The sequence below is a fragment of the Sphaeramia orbicularis genome, chromosome 21 (assembly GCF_902148855.1).
Source record: "Sphaeramia orbicularis chromosome 21, fSphaOr1.1, whole genome shotgun sequence".
Taxonomy (NCBI): Eukaryota; Metazoa; Chordata; class Actinopteri; order Kurtiformes; family Apogonidae; genus Sphaeramia; species Sphaeramia orbicularis.
In genome coordinates this window covers 43,287,818-43,302,725 of record NC_043977.1, presented here as the reverse complement: position 1 = coordinate 43,302,725, position 14,908 = coordinate 43,287,818, and the positions used below count along the sequence as shown (strand labels likewise).

General features: G+C 37.9%; 1 pseudogene; it reads left to right on the top strand.

The window, feature by feature from the left end:
- Positions 1–6,298: 6,298 nt before the first annotated feature.
- Positions 6,299–14,908, top strand: part of LOC115412026 (olfactory receptor 11A1-like) — a 34,451-nt pseudogene continuing 25,841 nt past the window's right edge.

Genomic DNA, 14,908 nt, shown 5'->3' with positions numbered 1-14,908 from the left:
GTCTTGTTCTGGAAGTTGCAGCCTCCCCACCCGTTGGTATCTGTCCCTTCAGCCATTTCATTTTGAAGTTTGGCACCTGGCCAAAAAGACCAAAGACCTGTCAAAGACCTTTCACTCCTGATATCTGGACAACATCAGGGTGGAGGAGGATAATGTGATGGAGCCACTTCCACAGACCCATCACTGAGCTGACACTTGTTCACACTTCTATCTCTCCTTCCTTCCAGCTGACCAGCAGATGGCAGTGTACACACACAACAGTTCAGGCCCACACACATTTATCACATACATCACACATCCGTGTGCTGTTTCTAACACATGTAATGGTGGTTATCAACCCAGTTTCATTCTGTTTTTGTAGCACAGTCAAGCACTTGGTGTGCTGCATATGGTCCACACCAGTGGTGGGCCGTCAGGACCAGCAAGGCCTTCTTTGCTGGTGTAAACACCATCAGAAACATTGACCTATATTTACAACCTAAATTCTAATATCTGACCCATATATTTGTATTAATTTATTCCCAATAGACTATTCTCTTAATTTCTTAGCGTTTCTCTCAGCTGCACTGCTTCCAGTACTTGGATGTAAAATATTTTGTCCAATCACATTTCAGTCTATGTGTGTTGCCAGGGTTAATCTAATCTGCCCTGGGCCTTCAGATTGAGTAGTGAAGGCTCATGGAACTTCAACTGTATAGCATCAGGACGGTTTCTTTAAACGGTCAGATTCCAGCTAGCTGGTCCCCAACGTCATCACCATTTATCCTTCCTCTGATTTGATGGTAAGAACAAAACTTTTTTCATATAGCTTTTGGAATATTATTTTTGTTTCTTTCCAATAAAGCTCATTTAACTGAATTGAAATGAACTATTAATACATTTGAGGTAGACTTTTTATACCCACAATGGCTGACATAGAAGAGGAAAATTATTTGGTTTTGGGCATACTTAAAAAAACATTTTCAAGGCAAACTTTTCCAGAAAAGCTGGACATTGTGAGAAGAGGTCAGCCAACCTTGATGCTAGCTAGCTGAGCTAGACATTCTCTGTCTTCAAGGGAATAGAAACTTATGTCAAGAATACAACTGGACAGAGGAGACTCAGCCTTGGCCTCCATGGACATAAAAAAGCACTAATTGATGAACCTGAAGTACACAGATCACCTCTATGACAGTGAAGGAAGTTTTTCTGCACAAACAATGGAAGTTGGATTTTGAATAAATAATGAGCATCGATGAGACTAATGCCGCGTTTCCACTATATGATGCCGGCTGGGCTCAACTCGACTTGACTCGGCCTTTTTGCATTTCCATTCCACAAAAAGGTCCTGGAATCTGGTACCCGGTACTAGTTTTTTGGAAACACCTCCACTGAGGTTCCAAGACTGGGGAACAGATACTAAAATGTGACATGTAAACACTGCAGACCACTGATTGGTCAGAGAGTCATCTCTGTGACCCGCTGTTTTACAAAAAACAGATGCGGAAGTTAGCAGTAAATGTAGCGGTAGGTTAATCCACATAACAGCCCGTACAACTACACCATGGTCAGCCGAGGAGATGCAGTGAGTTTGACGAGACAGTGACGAGAGAGTGAGTTTATCTGCAACTCTCTGAGCAGACAACACGGAAGTAACGCACCGCATCGCTATAATGTCCAGGTACTGTAAAGTCGATACCAGAGTTGAGCCAAGCTGGTTCCATGTAGTGGAAACGCGGCATATGATGTTTTTTATTTAAATTTTGTGTGCTTTTAATGTCTCTCTATATAAAGCCACGCCTTGTTATTTTGTGGTTTCTGTGATGTCATAGTGGGGGTATTAAGAGGTGGATTAAGTCGAGTAAGTTCCCACTGAAGGCCCATGTACCAAATGCACAGGTCGCCACTGATGCACACATCATCACCTGTAGTTATGGCTGTTGTCAGTCGTTGTGATGGTTTCTCCACAGGGTTTGACAAAACAATTCAGGGGAAACTTCTGTGTGATGCTTTAAATCAAACATTTTTACAGAACCCCTTAACACTGCAAGAGTGTTAAAACAACACCCATCCATTTAACACTAGAAAAGAAAGTAAACACTGCTAAATTTGGTGTTTAATTTTGTCGGTGAACCTGCCCTTAAATAATACATAAATGTAAATTAAAAAAAAAAAAGTTCCACTTTCAAAATCAATGACGAAAAGAGGTCCATTGTCCAATTAAGATAGAGGCAGATTTTAATGCTGTTTGGATTGTATTTATGTGTTTGTCTTAATATGTTGCTCATTAGTCTTTTTAGATTTTGACTCATTTTTAATCACTCAATTTATTATTTTCCAACAATGACGGTGCCAGACGGTGCGACGCAGTATCATCCTCCTGTCACAGAGGCTCCCTGTTGACTCCCCAGTGTCAGCCGATCCTCCGGTCCAACAGCCAGTTGCTGATGCCCATCTGACCGACATGGGTCTGTACTGACCCAAGTCACCAGAGAACATCGTGAGGACAATAGGCGGCATCAGTGAGCGCCTGGACTGACTAACAAATGTTCTCACAGACATTAACACTACATTAAATGCATTTATCAACCAGTGAATTTTGTGTCCTTGTCTCTTTATATGGTTGTTGCTGAATGTCCTCCCGGGCAGGATTGGCATTGATGGGTCCAGGGTTGGTCTGGTTGGTTCTGGTTCTGGTGGGGGATGTGCTGCTCTGGCAGTAGGATGACGTGCCGGTGTGTTCATTATTCATCCGTGTGTCTCTGATGTGCACATCAATCGGAGGTATGACCTTTTTCACATTACTAACAGTTTCCCAGTGTCATCTCTAAGTGTCGCCGGAGGTTCCAAAGCACTAGAAACGTTCGTACGCCAGCTATGGAGTTGGCGTGAAGGACCGCACATTTCCATGGTCATTTCACTTCTTATACATCTGAACGTGAGCGTGGAAAAGGGCGTTTGCCAGGTTTTTGTGCGTCCGCATGCTTTATACATGAGGCCCCTGGTCTGTGGAGTGCATACAATAACGGACTGCGCTGTGCTGTGCTGTAAGCGACGCAGAATCCACACACACTGTCCGTTGACATTTGAGGTTTCATAGCTGATACATTTATCATCTTACATACATCTTACATGCACTGTGTGACTCCATGTGCGTGTACTTGGAGTTCGCGCAGTCGTAAAAATTGAGCTTTGTGTGGACATGTTTGCGGAGTCAAGTATGCCCTACTCCTGGACTTTATCTCCATCCTTCATTTACCAGACTCTTACTGCTCTCGGTTGGTACCCTCGGTCGCACTGGCCGTAGAGTATTGTTATCAGTTTGTCGTCCGTCTGTCTGTCCCAAAAACGTTGGCATGCAGTGATAAGTCAGGCCACTAGGGGCAGGCCCCCACACAGTTGGCTGGAGTCACTCTGTGGACATGTGTGTACTTGGACTGGGCTCAATGCGGTCCCTAGTTGGACATGACAGTGCATAGCATGGTTACGAAAAAAAGAGGAATGAATGAAAATGCCTGTCAACCATCATTTAGAAAAACAAACACTGCAGCCTCCACTTCCTGTCCAGCTTCACTGCAGCTTGACAGTAGAGATATGATAAAGCGGAAGAATGGGTGAGAGAAATGGAACTAAACAACAATAACTTTCACCAATATTTAGCTCAAGCCTGTGAAAATGACCCTAATATTAACACGAATGTTAATAATGCAATGTTAGAGTCTGGCCTAGCTGTGGGTATAGGCAGCACAGGGCTTCATCTGCTGGAGGGGGTGCCAAATTACAGACAAAAATAAAATAAAATAAATGCATAGTGTGACAAACGGCTGTCTGTCACTGTTAAGTATAAATACAGGCACCTTTTTTCACTTAAGCACTTTAACTTGCACATGTAGTTTGACAGCACAGCACTTTAAACAAACATATTTGCACAAACAAAATAATTGCACATGATTGGTTTTAAAAGTAGTTTATTGATTTTATTGTCTTTCCTCTTCAGTTTTACATCCAGTGGCACTTGTATTTTAATTGATGATTGCTTGGCCCTGGAGGAAAGGGGAGACATAAATTAGGTCACAGATACAGTGCAATGTAAATGTGCAGTATTTAAGTTTAACTTGGTTTGGTGTCTGTGTGATAGTGGATTTTAAAGTGTTTAGTGAATGGTGTTTAGTGTTTGTACTTACCCTGTCCTTGTGTCCAGGTCCGTCAGCGAAAAGAGTCTCTGCATGAACAACGGCCCTTAAGAAGGTTCCAGCCTGGACCAAGGCAGGGAAATGTGTGGGGGAGCCAGGAAGTGTATTTTATTGGTTTATGGGTTTTTATTAATCTTTGGTGTCTAGGTTTAGAGTTTTTAGGTATATAGCTTGGGTTTTAGATAGGTTATGGTTGTGGGTTTTAGTTATGGAGGTTTTAGATTAGTTTTAACAATTGATGTATATTTGTAACTCCCCTGTGGAGTTGTAGTGGTTTTATCCAGTTAGTAGAACAGTATAAAAGGCGCCCATTTGTCATCAGTTGTGGTTCTGCTGCTGGAGAAGACACTGCTGCTTCAACCGCCATATGCACGTGCATTTTGTTAGCATTCACACTTTGTTAGCACCTGCACTTTTGTCTGGAAAAAGAATTATTGAAAATGTAAAAAAAAAAAGTGTGGACCACACCATCTCCTGCCTCTGCCTCATCTCCTTCCTCGTTTCACTTACCTCCAACCGCTAAACGGCCAGCCTACGTCACACATGGATAAATAAAAATATCTGTATAATAAACTTGAAATGCACCTTTTATTAATAATAATAATAATAATAATAATAATAATAATAATGGATTAGATTTATATAGCGCTTTTCTATGAATGCATACTCAAAGTGCATACAGTGGATCCATTTTTCATTCACTCTCACATTCTCCCTCTGGTGGTGGTAAACTCCATCTGTATCCACAGCTGTCCTGGGGCAGACTGATGGAAACGTGGCTGCCAGTCCACACCTACGGCCCCTCTGACCACCACCGAACATTCATACACATTCATACACCAGTGTGAGTAGCAGCACTGGAGGTAAGGAGGATGAAGTGTCTTGCCCAAGGACACAACAGCACATGGACAGAGCGGGATTTGAGCTGCCAGCCCTTCGGTTCTTTTACACTTCCTTGACATGTTTTCTCTGAAATCATAATCAAGCCTCAATATGACAAATCTTTCTTCCACTTATCCCACTTTGTGGATTCTGTCATTCACATTTATTTCTTATTCACTATTAAAAGTCCTGACACCAACTCACATGATCTCTTAAACAAGTTTCTAAACAGCTGAAATTATTTCTCATTGTATATTTATTTCTCTTCTACTTATGGTTCTTTTACATTCATTCTTTACCACTGTATGGACTGTTTTAGATAAATCTTGGATTCCTTTTTGCATCTATTGCTCAAACCAATTTCAGTATTAATTCTCAGTCTCATATTTGACATATTCCAAATCAACATAAGTGAGGCCGCAGGTTTTCAAATGCGAGCACATTATGTTTGTTTCTGTTAAGAAATCAGTTTTTTCCTGTCAGCGCTGTGCATTTGAGCCTTATCCATTCACAACCCATGACAGGAGCAGCAGCACCAGTGAAACATCAGATTCAGAGACACCAGTATCTGATGCGAGGCGGCGGTAACAGATAACTGATGGACAAGAAGACTGAATAAAATGATTAGTCAGACTTTTATCAGAAATATAGGAGAATTAAACATGTTTGAGTTTCAAAACCTGGTGGATTTCATTGACATTTTAGTTTGACACATACTTAGTAGGAGCATTTTAAGATTACAAAAGAAAAGTGTAAAAATGCCAGATCGTACAGTATAGCTTTAAGCAAAGTCATATACAGTATACAGTGAGTATATTGAGAGACTTTTTTCTCATTTTGAAAAGCTTTATAAACAAAATTATTAACAAACAAACATCTACATGTAATAATGTTATTTTGCTTTTTTTAGTGCGGACAGATGTCATGATTTCAAGCTTTACTCACAAACCATCTTGATTGTTTTCTAAAGTTTGATCTATGGAGTCATTTACAGATGAGTAAACAACCCTCAACTCCTGAAGGGAAAGTTGAATGAGATCCATGGAGGTTTAAGAAACTTTAATAAAAGATGTCACTGACTCAAATGTTACTTTCTCATGGAGATGGCATATACAGTGTGCATTTCCAGGTCAGGTGATGTATTATACAGAATGCTACAAGTGTTAGCTTTTTTTCTATGTGACACTCTGAAGTCTTTCTATATCATATGTTGTTTTTATGCATATAAATATTGAACTTTTTAAATGGATAAAGAATTTAATGTCACTTACATAACTTTTGGTGGACATGTGGAAGTGCAGAAATATAAATATGTTTATTTTGTGGTAATATTTATAACATACATTTTTATAATCTGTAGTAATTCTACCATCATTTGTCTGATCTGTATTCACAGAAACCTCCATGAACCTATGTACATTTTTATTGCAGCTTTGTTGGTGAATTCTGTTCTTTACAACACTGTGGTCTACCCAAAACTATTGATTGATGTTTTATCTGAAAAGCAGGTCATATCTTATTCAGCCTGTCTGTTTCAGTATTTCGTGTTCTATGCTTTAGCAGGTTCTGAATACTTACTGTTGTCAGCCATGGCCTATGACATATATGTGTCTACAGTACAGGCCAAAAGTTTGGACACACCTTCTCATTCTTCACATTTTCTTTATTTTCATGACTATTTACATTGTAGATTCTCACTGAAGGCATCAAAACTATGAATGAACACATGTGGAATTATGTACTTAACAAAAAAGTGTGAAATAACTGAAAACATCTCTTATATTCTAGTCTCTTCAAAGTAGCCACCCTTAGCTCTGATGACTGCCTTGCACACCCTTGGCATTCTCTTGATGAGCATCAAGAGGTAGTCACCTGAAATGGTTTTCACTTCATAGCTGTGCCTTGTCAGGGTTACTTAGTGGAATTTCTTGCCTTATTGATGGGGTTGGGACCATCAGTTGTGTTGTGCAGAAGTCAGGTTGATGCACAGCTGACAGCCCTACTGGACAACTGTTAGAATACATATTATGGCGAGAACCAATCAGCTAAGTAAAGACAAACGAGTGGCCATCATTACTTTAAGAAATGAAGGTCAGTCAGTCTAGAAAATTTCAAAAACTTTGAATGTGTCCCCAAGTGCAGTCGCAAAAACCATCAAGCGCTCCAACGAAACTGGCTCACATGAGGACCGCCCCAGGAAAGGAAGACCAAGAGTCACCTCTGATGCTGAAGATAAGTTCATCTGAGTCACCAGCCTCAGAAATCGCAAATTAACAGCAGCTCAGATTAGAGACCAGATGAATACCACACAGAGCTCTAGCAGCAGACACATCTCTACAACAACTGTTAAGAGGAGACTGCGTGAATCAGGCCTTCATGGTCAAATAGCTGCTAGGAAACCACTGCTAAGGAGAGGCAACAAACAGAAGAGATTTATTTGGGCCAAGAAACCCAAGGAATGGACCTTAGACCAGTGGAAATCTGTGCTTTGGTCTGATGAGTCCAAATCTGAGATCTTTGGATCCAACCGCCGTGTCTTTGTGCGACACAGAAAAGGTGAACGGATGGATGCTACATGCCTGGTTCCCACCGTGAAGCATGGAGGGGGAGGTGTGATGGTGTGGGGGTGCTTTGCTGGTGACGCTGTTGGGGATTTATTCAAGATTGAAGGCAACCTGAATCAGCATGGCTACCACAGCATCCTGCAGCGACATGCCATTCCATCCAGTTTGCGTTTAGTTGGACCATCATTTATGTTTCAACAGGACAATGACCCCAAACACACCTCCAGGCTGTGTGAGGGATATTTGACCAAGAAGGAGAGTGATGGAGTGCTGCGCCAGATGACCTGGCCTCCACAGTCACTGGACTTGAACCCAATCGAGATGGTTTGGGGTGAGCTGGACCGCAGAGTGAAGGCAAAAGGACCAACAAGTGCTAAGCATCTCTGGGAACTTCTTCAAGACTGTTAGGAAACCATTTCAGGTGACTACCTCTGGAAGCTCATCAAGAGAATGCCAAGAGTGTGCAAAACAGTCATCAGAGCTAAGGGTGGCTACTTTGAAGAAACTAGAATATAAGAGATGTTTTCAGTTATTTCACACTTTTTTGTTAAGTACATAATTCCACATGTGTTCATTCATAGTTTTGATGCCTTCAGTGAGAATCTACAATGTAAATAGTCATGAAAATAAAGAAAATGCAAAGAATGAGAAGGTGTGTCCAAACTTTTGGCCTGTACTGTATATGTAAACCTCTGCAATATCCAACTATCATGAGAAAAACTACTGTAACAGTCCTACTGGTTTTAGCTTGGCTTGTTCCCTTTTCTGAGTTTGCTTTATCAATGATACTGGTAACTATCCAAAAGTTATGTAGATTTACTTTGCCGTCCATTTTTTGTAATAACTCACTTCACAAACTTTACTGTGTAACTTCACCAGCATTAACAATATCTGGTTATGTACTTTTGATAAATCTTGGATTTTTCCCTGTGATATTCATACTTTTTCCATACACTAGAATAGTTATAATAACCTATCGCAGCTCTAAAGAAATCCGGAAAAAAGCTGCACAGACCTGTTTACCCCATCTGCTGGTTTTAACCAACTTTTCCGTGTTTATCTATATATCACATTGTAATAGTTCGACTGGAAGCTGATATTCCAAAAACTGCATATTTAATTATGCTTTTACAGCTGATTTTGTATCATCCTCTTGTCAATCCAGTCATATATGGATTAAAAATGAAAGAAATTTATACACACTTGAAGAATTTGTTCTGTTCACATAAAGTAAATAAATGTTATTAAAATCTGTGATTTCTCTGATCTGTGATATTTAATGTTTTGATTTATTTTGACTTTAAGTATAGGGGAACATTTTGTTCAACAAATGATCAGTTTCCTGAAATAATCACAGTAAATCTTTACTTATCTTGCGCTAATATGCATATCCACCCTGAAAATATTTCTCTGCAGTAGAAGATTCAAGGTCTTTGTAATGTAAACAATCACTGACAAAAATTTAATAAGACTTTTTATCCTGAATTTTATATATTTGTTGTCTATTTGTTGTTTATTTTTATTGTTTAGAAATGGAAATATGGTCAGAGGACAGAACTTTATCAATAATGATAATGTTGTACACATTCATAGTAATACTATATTAACTCTGTGTATTACTTGTTAGTCTTTATATAAATGCAATTTCCTGACCCATGACAGTAGAAGAGTGAGTGCTTCATTGCTGTATGTTGGTTTGAATTTCTGAACACTTGAAAATGTGGAAGTTTATCCAGCAGAGGTCACCCTCTACACACCACTGTCTTCCATCCCCTCTATCACTCCCTTTATGAAAGACGAAACCCTGACAGATATATCAGGTTATTTATGTTCATGGGTGAGAGTCAGTACCGACCTCTCTGGAGTAGAGCTGAAACAATCAATTAATCAACTCCAGTTGATTAAGAAATGTATATTTGTTGATAATTTTCCTGAATCAAAGCTTCGTTTCCTTAACCCACAAACAGAGGTGTCAAAAGTATTCCCATTCATTCCTCAGGTAGAAGTCTAGATACTAGGGTTTAAACAGACTTCTGTAGAAGTTCAAGTATCAACTCAAGCTTTTTACTCCAGTAAAAGTGTAAAAGTACTGTTTTCAAAACTACTTAAAGTACAAAAGTAAATGTAAGGAGAAAAAAATGCCATTAGGACAAAAGTTTAGGTGGTGCCACAGGAGCCTATAGTGCACTACCGCACCTCCTAAAAAACATGTTTCTGAAGGCCATAATGACTATAATGTTCTGTTAAAATGTTAATGTTCAAACCTTTGGATGCACTAGTCTACCTGTTTCAGCTGCATATATGACCACTGAAAATGAACCCATTTAGTCCAATACAAATGTACAGGGTGTCCCATAAGTCTCCATTCATAGGAGACATAATACATTCCATACATATATGGTTCTAACATGTATTTCTTTATATTTCTTCTTTGTAGTTCTTCAGCAGACACGCACTGAAATGTGTTCCCGACAAAATGGCAGTCATATAGAGCATATAATATAAATAAAAATGGTTTACGTCAAGAAACGTTTATTTTTCCTATGTATGGAGACTTATGGGACACCCTGTATTAACCCTTTCATGCATGAAGTATGAGAACCTTATTCAAGATTTTTCCTGACTGTTTTTATTCCTCTTTAGGCATGAAAAAAACACAATGTGATTGAAATTTTTTCTATGAACCTATTTTTCATGGAGTTCCAAAATAGCCACTCAGCTGGACACCATGCGTTTAATTCTTGTAGCAAAAAAACATGCATTTACTGACTGAAACTATGAAAAAAAATTTTTTTAATGCTGCTAATCTGATGTTTTCTCACATTTTTAACATACTATAATACTAATTATTACTCACTCAGATAATATGCAATAAAAAAAACAACTTCTTGTTTGAAAAAAAACAACAACTATTGATTACAATCTAATAACAATTAGCAATTTATTTACACTCAAATATTTTAATGCAGATGAGGTTTATCAAGAACAAGAAAGTTACAGTAATGGTATGAATTGCAGTGTATGGGATGGTGCATAAGGGTCAAAACACAGTATTCCAAATCTCTCTGACGGGACATTTTAGAGACAATTTGACAGATTAGGGTTGCTACATGGCCCACAGTTTTACTTTTAAATTCATTTTTGCTTTAGTTGGACCATAAGGGATTATCTAAAACAAGGAGCTACTTCATATTGAAATAAATGTTGGAATGGCAATCAATTAAAGTTCGCTCTCTGATAGGACATTACTGTGTTTGGACCAATAAGCGTCCACTGTGTTGGCTAATATGCAAGTAAAACAACAAACTCCATGAATATACAAGAGAACAGTTATGCACTGTAGTGACCAATATGCATGAAAGGGTTAAAGAACCACATATGTGTCCTACTGAGCACTAACATGTGTTTATGGAGCTGAAGATATGACGACTAGTTGAATATAAGTATTGGAATGGTGCAAAAAGTCAGGTGTGATGGATTGATTACAAACCAATAGGGGTCAGAATGGTATATGTTTATACTTCTCATCCAATCACAATCAAATTCACTCTATCTGGATGGAGCGATTTATCTGGATAGTTTTTTTTTTTGTTTGTTTGTTTTTTTTTTAACGATGATGAGCCCAAATGAAATAGAAGTAACGACTATTTTTAAAATGTAAGAATAGAATCGAAGAGTAGAATTAAAAAGACAGCTGAAAAATAATTACTCCAGTAAAGTATAAAGACCCCAGATTTCTACTGAAGCAAGGTAACAAAGTATTTGTACTTTGTTACATGACACCTCTGCCCATAAAGACCCACTGCTACTTTTGTGTCAGTTCCCAAATGAATTTTTCTCTCCATTTAACTTTTCTGAAGTGATTTATCACCATTTACTGCAATATTATCCTCTGTATTTTGTATTTTTTCAGTGTAAATCATGTAATTCCTGTGTTTAATTCACAGATCATGTAGATGTTCATAAAAGCTCAGATTAAAGTTGAGGGTTATCATGTCAGAAAAGAGAAAACTGAAGAAAAAGTGACTTTAAAAGCAGAATCTATCATTAACTGAACATAAACAAGTGTCTCCATCCACTGTCACTGATCCAACTTCATGGGTTTTACTGGTGAATTAATGTTCTATATCAGGGGTGTCAAACTCAGGGGCCAAATTAAGCTAAATTTGATCTGAAGGGGGCCGAACCAGTACAATAATTACATGATAATACATAAATAATGTCAACTCCAAACTTTTCTCTATGTTTTAGAGTGAAAAAAGTAAATTAATTTATCATCATCATTATTTATTCCTTTAAACGTTTAAGCTTTCACACAAACATTGAAAATATGTGGCTTTATTTTTTTAAGTTGTATGTTAATTCCATCTTAAGTTGTCAGTAAGTTGTGTTGAAGACTGCAGTGCACGTATTGCTTGTAAATGTCATTTGACTTATGTGTTGCTGTTTATACCTAACTGACATTGATGCATTTAGTTGGATTTTTCCCCCTTCTATATAAAGCAGCTGACAGGGATGGAAGACAACAGTGTGTATACGGTGACCTCTGCTGGTCAAAACTACACATTACCAAAGGTTTAGAAATTTATACCAGTTAATTGTATAGAGTGGTGGAATACATAGATTTACAATACATATATAGATTGGAAAATAGGGTTTGTGCTTGTGGTTGCAATTACAATTTGCTCATTTAGAAGCATTACAGGTATGTAACAAAGTAAAAAATCAGTTCTTGGGGATCAGCTGTTATACTTTAAAGGCCATACTATCACTGTGGCATCATTTATTCTGATTTTTTTACAGTTCACTGTTTTTGTGAATCTAAAATGAACACTTCAGATTAAATGTATTCATTCATTCATTATCTGAACCCGCTTTATCCTCAATAGCAGGGGTGTCAAACTCATTTTCTTCCGGGGCCACATTCAGCCCAATTTAATCTGAAGTGGGTCGAACCAGTAAAATAATAACATGATAGCCAATAAATAATGACAACTCCAGATTGTTTTAGCGCAAAAAATAACATCCAATTATGCCAATATTTACATTTACAGAGTGGGGAAGCAAAATTTACAATGAACATTTAGTTGTTTTTTCTCAGCAGGCACTACGTCAATTGTTTTGAAACCAAACATATATTGATGTCATAATCATACCTAACACTATTATCCATACCTTTTCAGAAACTTTTGCCCATATGAGTAATCAGGAAAGCAAACGTCAAAGAGTGTGTGATTTGCTGAATGCACTCGTCACACCAAAGGAGATTTCAAAATAGTTGGAGTGTCCATAAAGACTGTTTAGAATGTAAAGAAGAGAATGACTATGAGCAAAACTATTACGAGAAAGTCTGGAAGATACTATTAAAGAAGAATGGGAGAAGTTGTCACCCGAATATTTGAGGAACACTTGCGCAAGTTTCAGGAAGTGTGTGAAGGCAGTTATTGAGAAAGAAGGAGGACACATAGAATAAAAGCATTTTCTATTATGTACATTTTCTTGTGGCAAATACATTCTCATGACTTTCAATAAACTAACTGGTCATACACTGTCTTTCAATCCCTGCCTCAAAATATTGTAAATTTTACTTCCCCACCCTGTACAAACTATCCAAACAAAAGGATGTGAATAAGCTGGAGAAAAAAAAAGAAATTTGTTAAGAAATATAAGTACAATCTTATCAATATTCTGCCTTGACTTATCATTTATACATATGCATTACAGATCCGATCTACAAAGGCACAAAACATTCAGTAACAGACAAAATATTGTTAAAATTGCACTTAATTTACTTCAGACATTTCAGGTTGTTCACATTTTATTGTTAAAGGATAGTTTGTTAATGTAAACATTTTTTCCTGATTTAATGTTTTTTGCACTAAATCAAAGAGGAAAAAAATGGTGTTGTCATTATTTATAGGTTATTATGATATTATTTTTGAGTTTGATGCCCTAACTTGCACTTTGCAAATTCATCCCACAGGCCGGATTGGAACCTTTAGCGGGCCAGTTTTGGTCCCCAGGCCGGATGTTTGGCACTTGTGCTCAAAGGGGTCACAGGCAGTGGTGTAGTCTACGTGATATGCAGGTATACGCCGTATACCCACTAGAATAGATTCCAAATTTTCGTATGACCACTGAAAATTGCGCAAAGATACGTATCAGCATGGTTTTATGACTTACTTTCGCTTTCCCCATTCATAAATTTGCCTACTCTGTTATGAAGCAGACACTTTTGGACCACAGGGGCTTCTGTCAGGTGTGACGTTAACCTGCACAGCAAAAACTGGACAGTTGAAATTTCAGGGTTAAACATTTGAGAGTCAATTTTCATTCTCAAAGTGTAGTTTTAACCCACTGTGAGTTAAATGCCATTCAGAGTTGGAGTTAATGAAAAGAGTTAGTCAAGCCTGTGGAAATGAACTCAGGAGAAGTGTTGTTTTGCGTCTCTTCATAGTTAATTTGCCTGGCCCCTGCATTTCAAACCAGGTGAACCTGTGCAGTTTCTATCAGACTGTCACTGTCAGAGAAAAAAAGAGGAAAAGTACATTTTCTAAAAAAAAATGCATCAGCTTTCTTTCAATCATCTTCCAAAATCCTGTTCACATTGAATTTTAAGTCAGTTTTAATGGATTAACTTCTTTTATGATTAAAATTAACACTACTTTCAGAGTGAAAATTAAGTAAAATGAGTGTTATTTTTGTTACTTTCATGGTGTTAATTTAACTCTGTTTGAGTTAAAGGAGAAACTCTGACAGTGTAATTAATAAATCCAAATGGGTTAATTTAACCCAGGTCGGTGAGCTTACGAAGGATGGCTGTGGCTCAGTTGGTAGAGTGGGTCGTCCAATGACCAAAGGGGCGGCGGTTCAAATCCTCGCTCCAAGTGTGTGTGTGTGTGTGTAAAGTGCTTTGGACACCATGAAGGTGTAGAAAATGTGTTATATAAGTTCAGTCCATTTATGAACTCTTGTGAGTGTTGGTAGTTAAATCAGTCAGTGTTAAGTTAACTCTTTCTGAGTTAAAAAGGCAAATCTGACATAGTGTTAAATAATTAACTCCAATGAAAATGTTAATTTTACTCAGTAAAGTGTGGACCTATATAAACTCTGAAAAAGAGTTAAAATCAACTCTGTGGGTGTTGATTCAACTCTCCAACTTTTGCTGTGTGACATTAAGCTTTGAATTTACTTTGTGTTGTTACAAACATTTACATGACCAGTAACTTAAACATAAGAAAATTCATGATTTTCACTGACAAATGCAAAATGTAGGATAATATTACAATA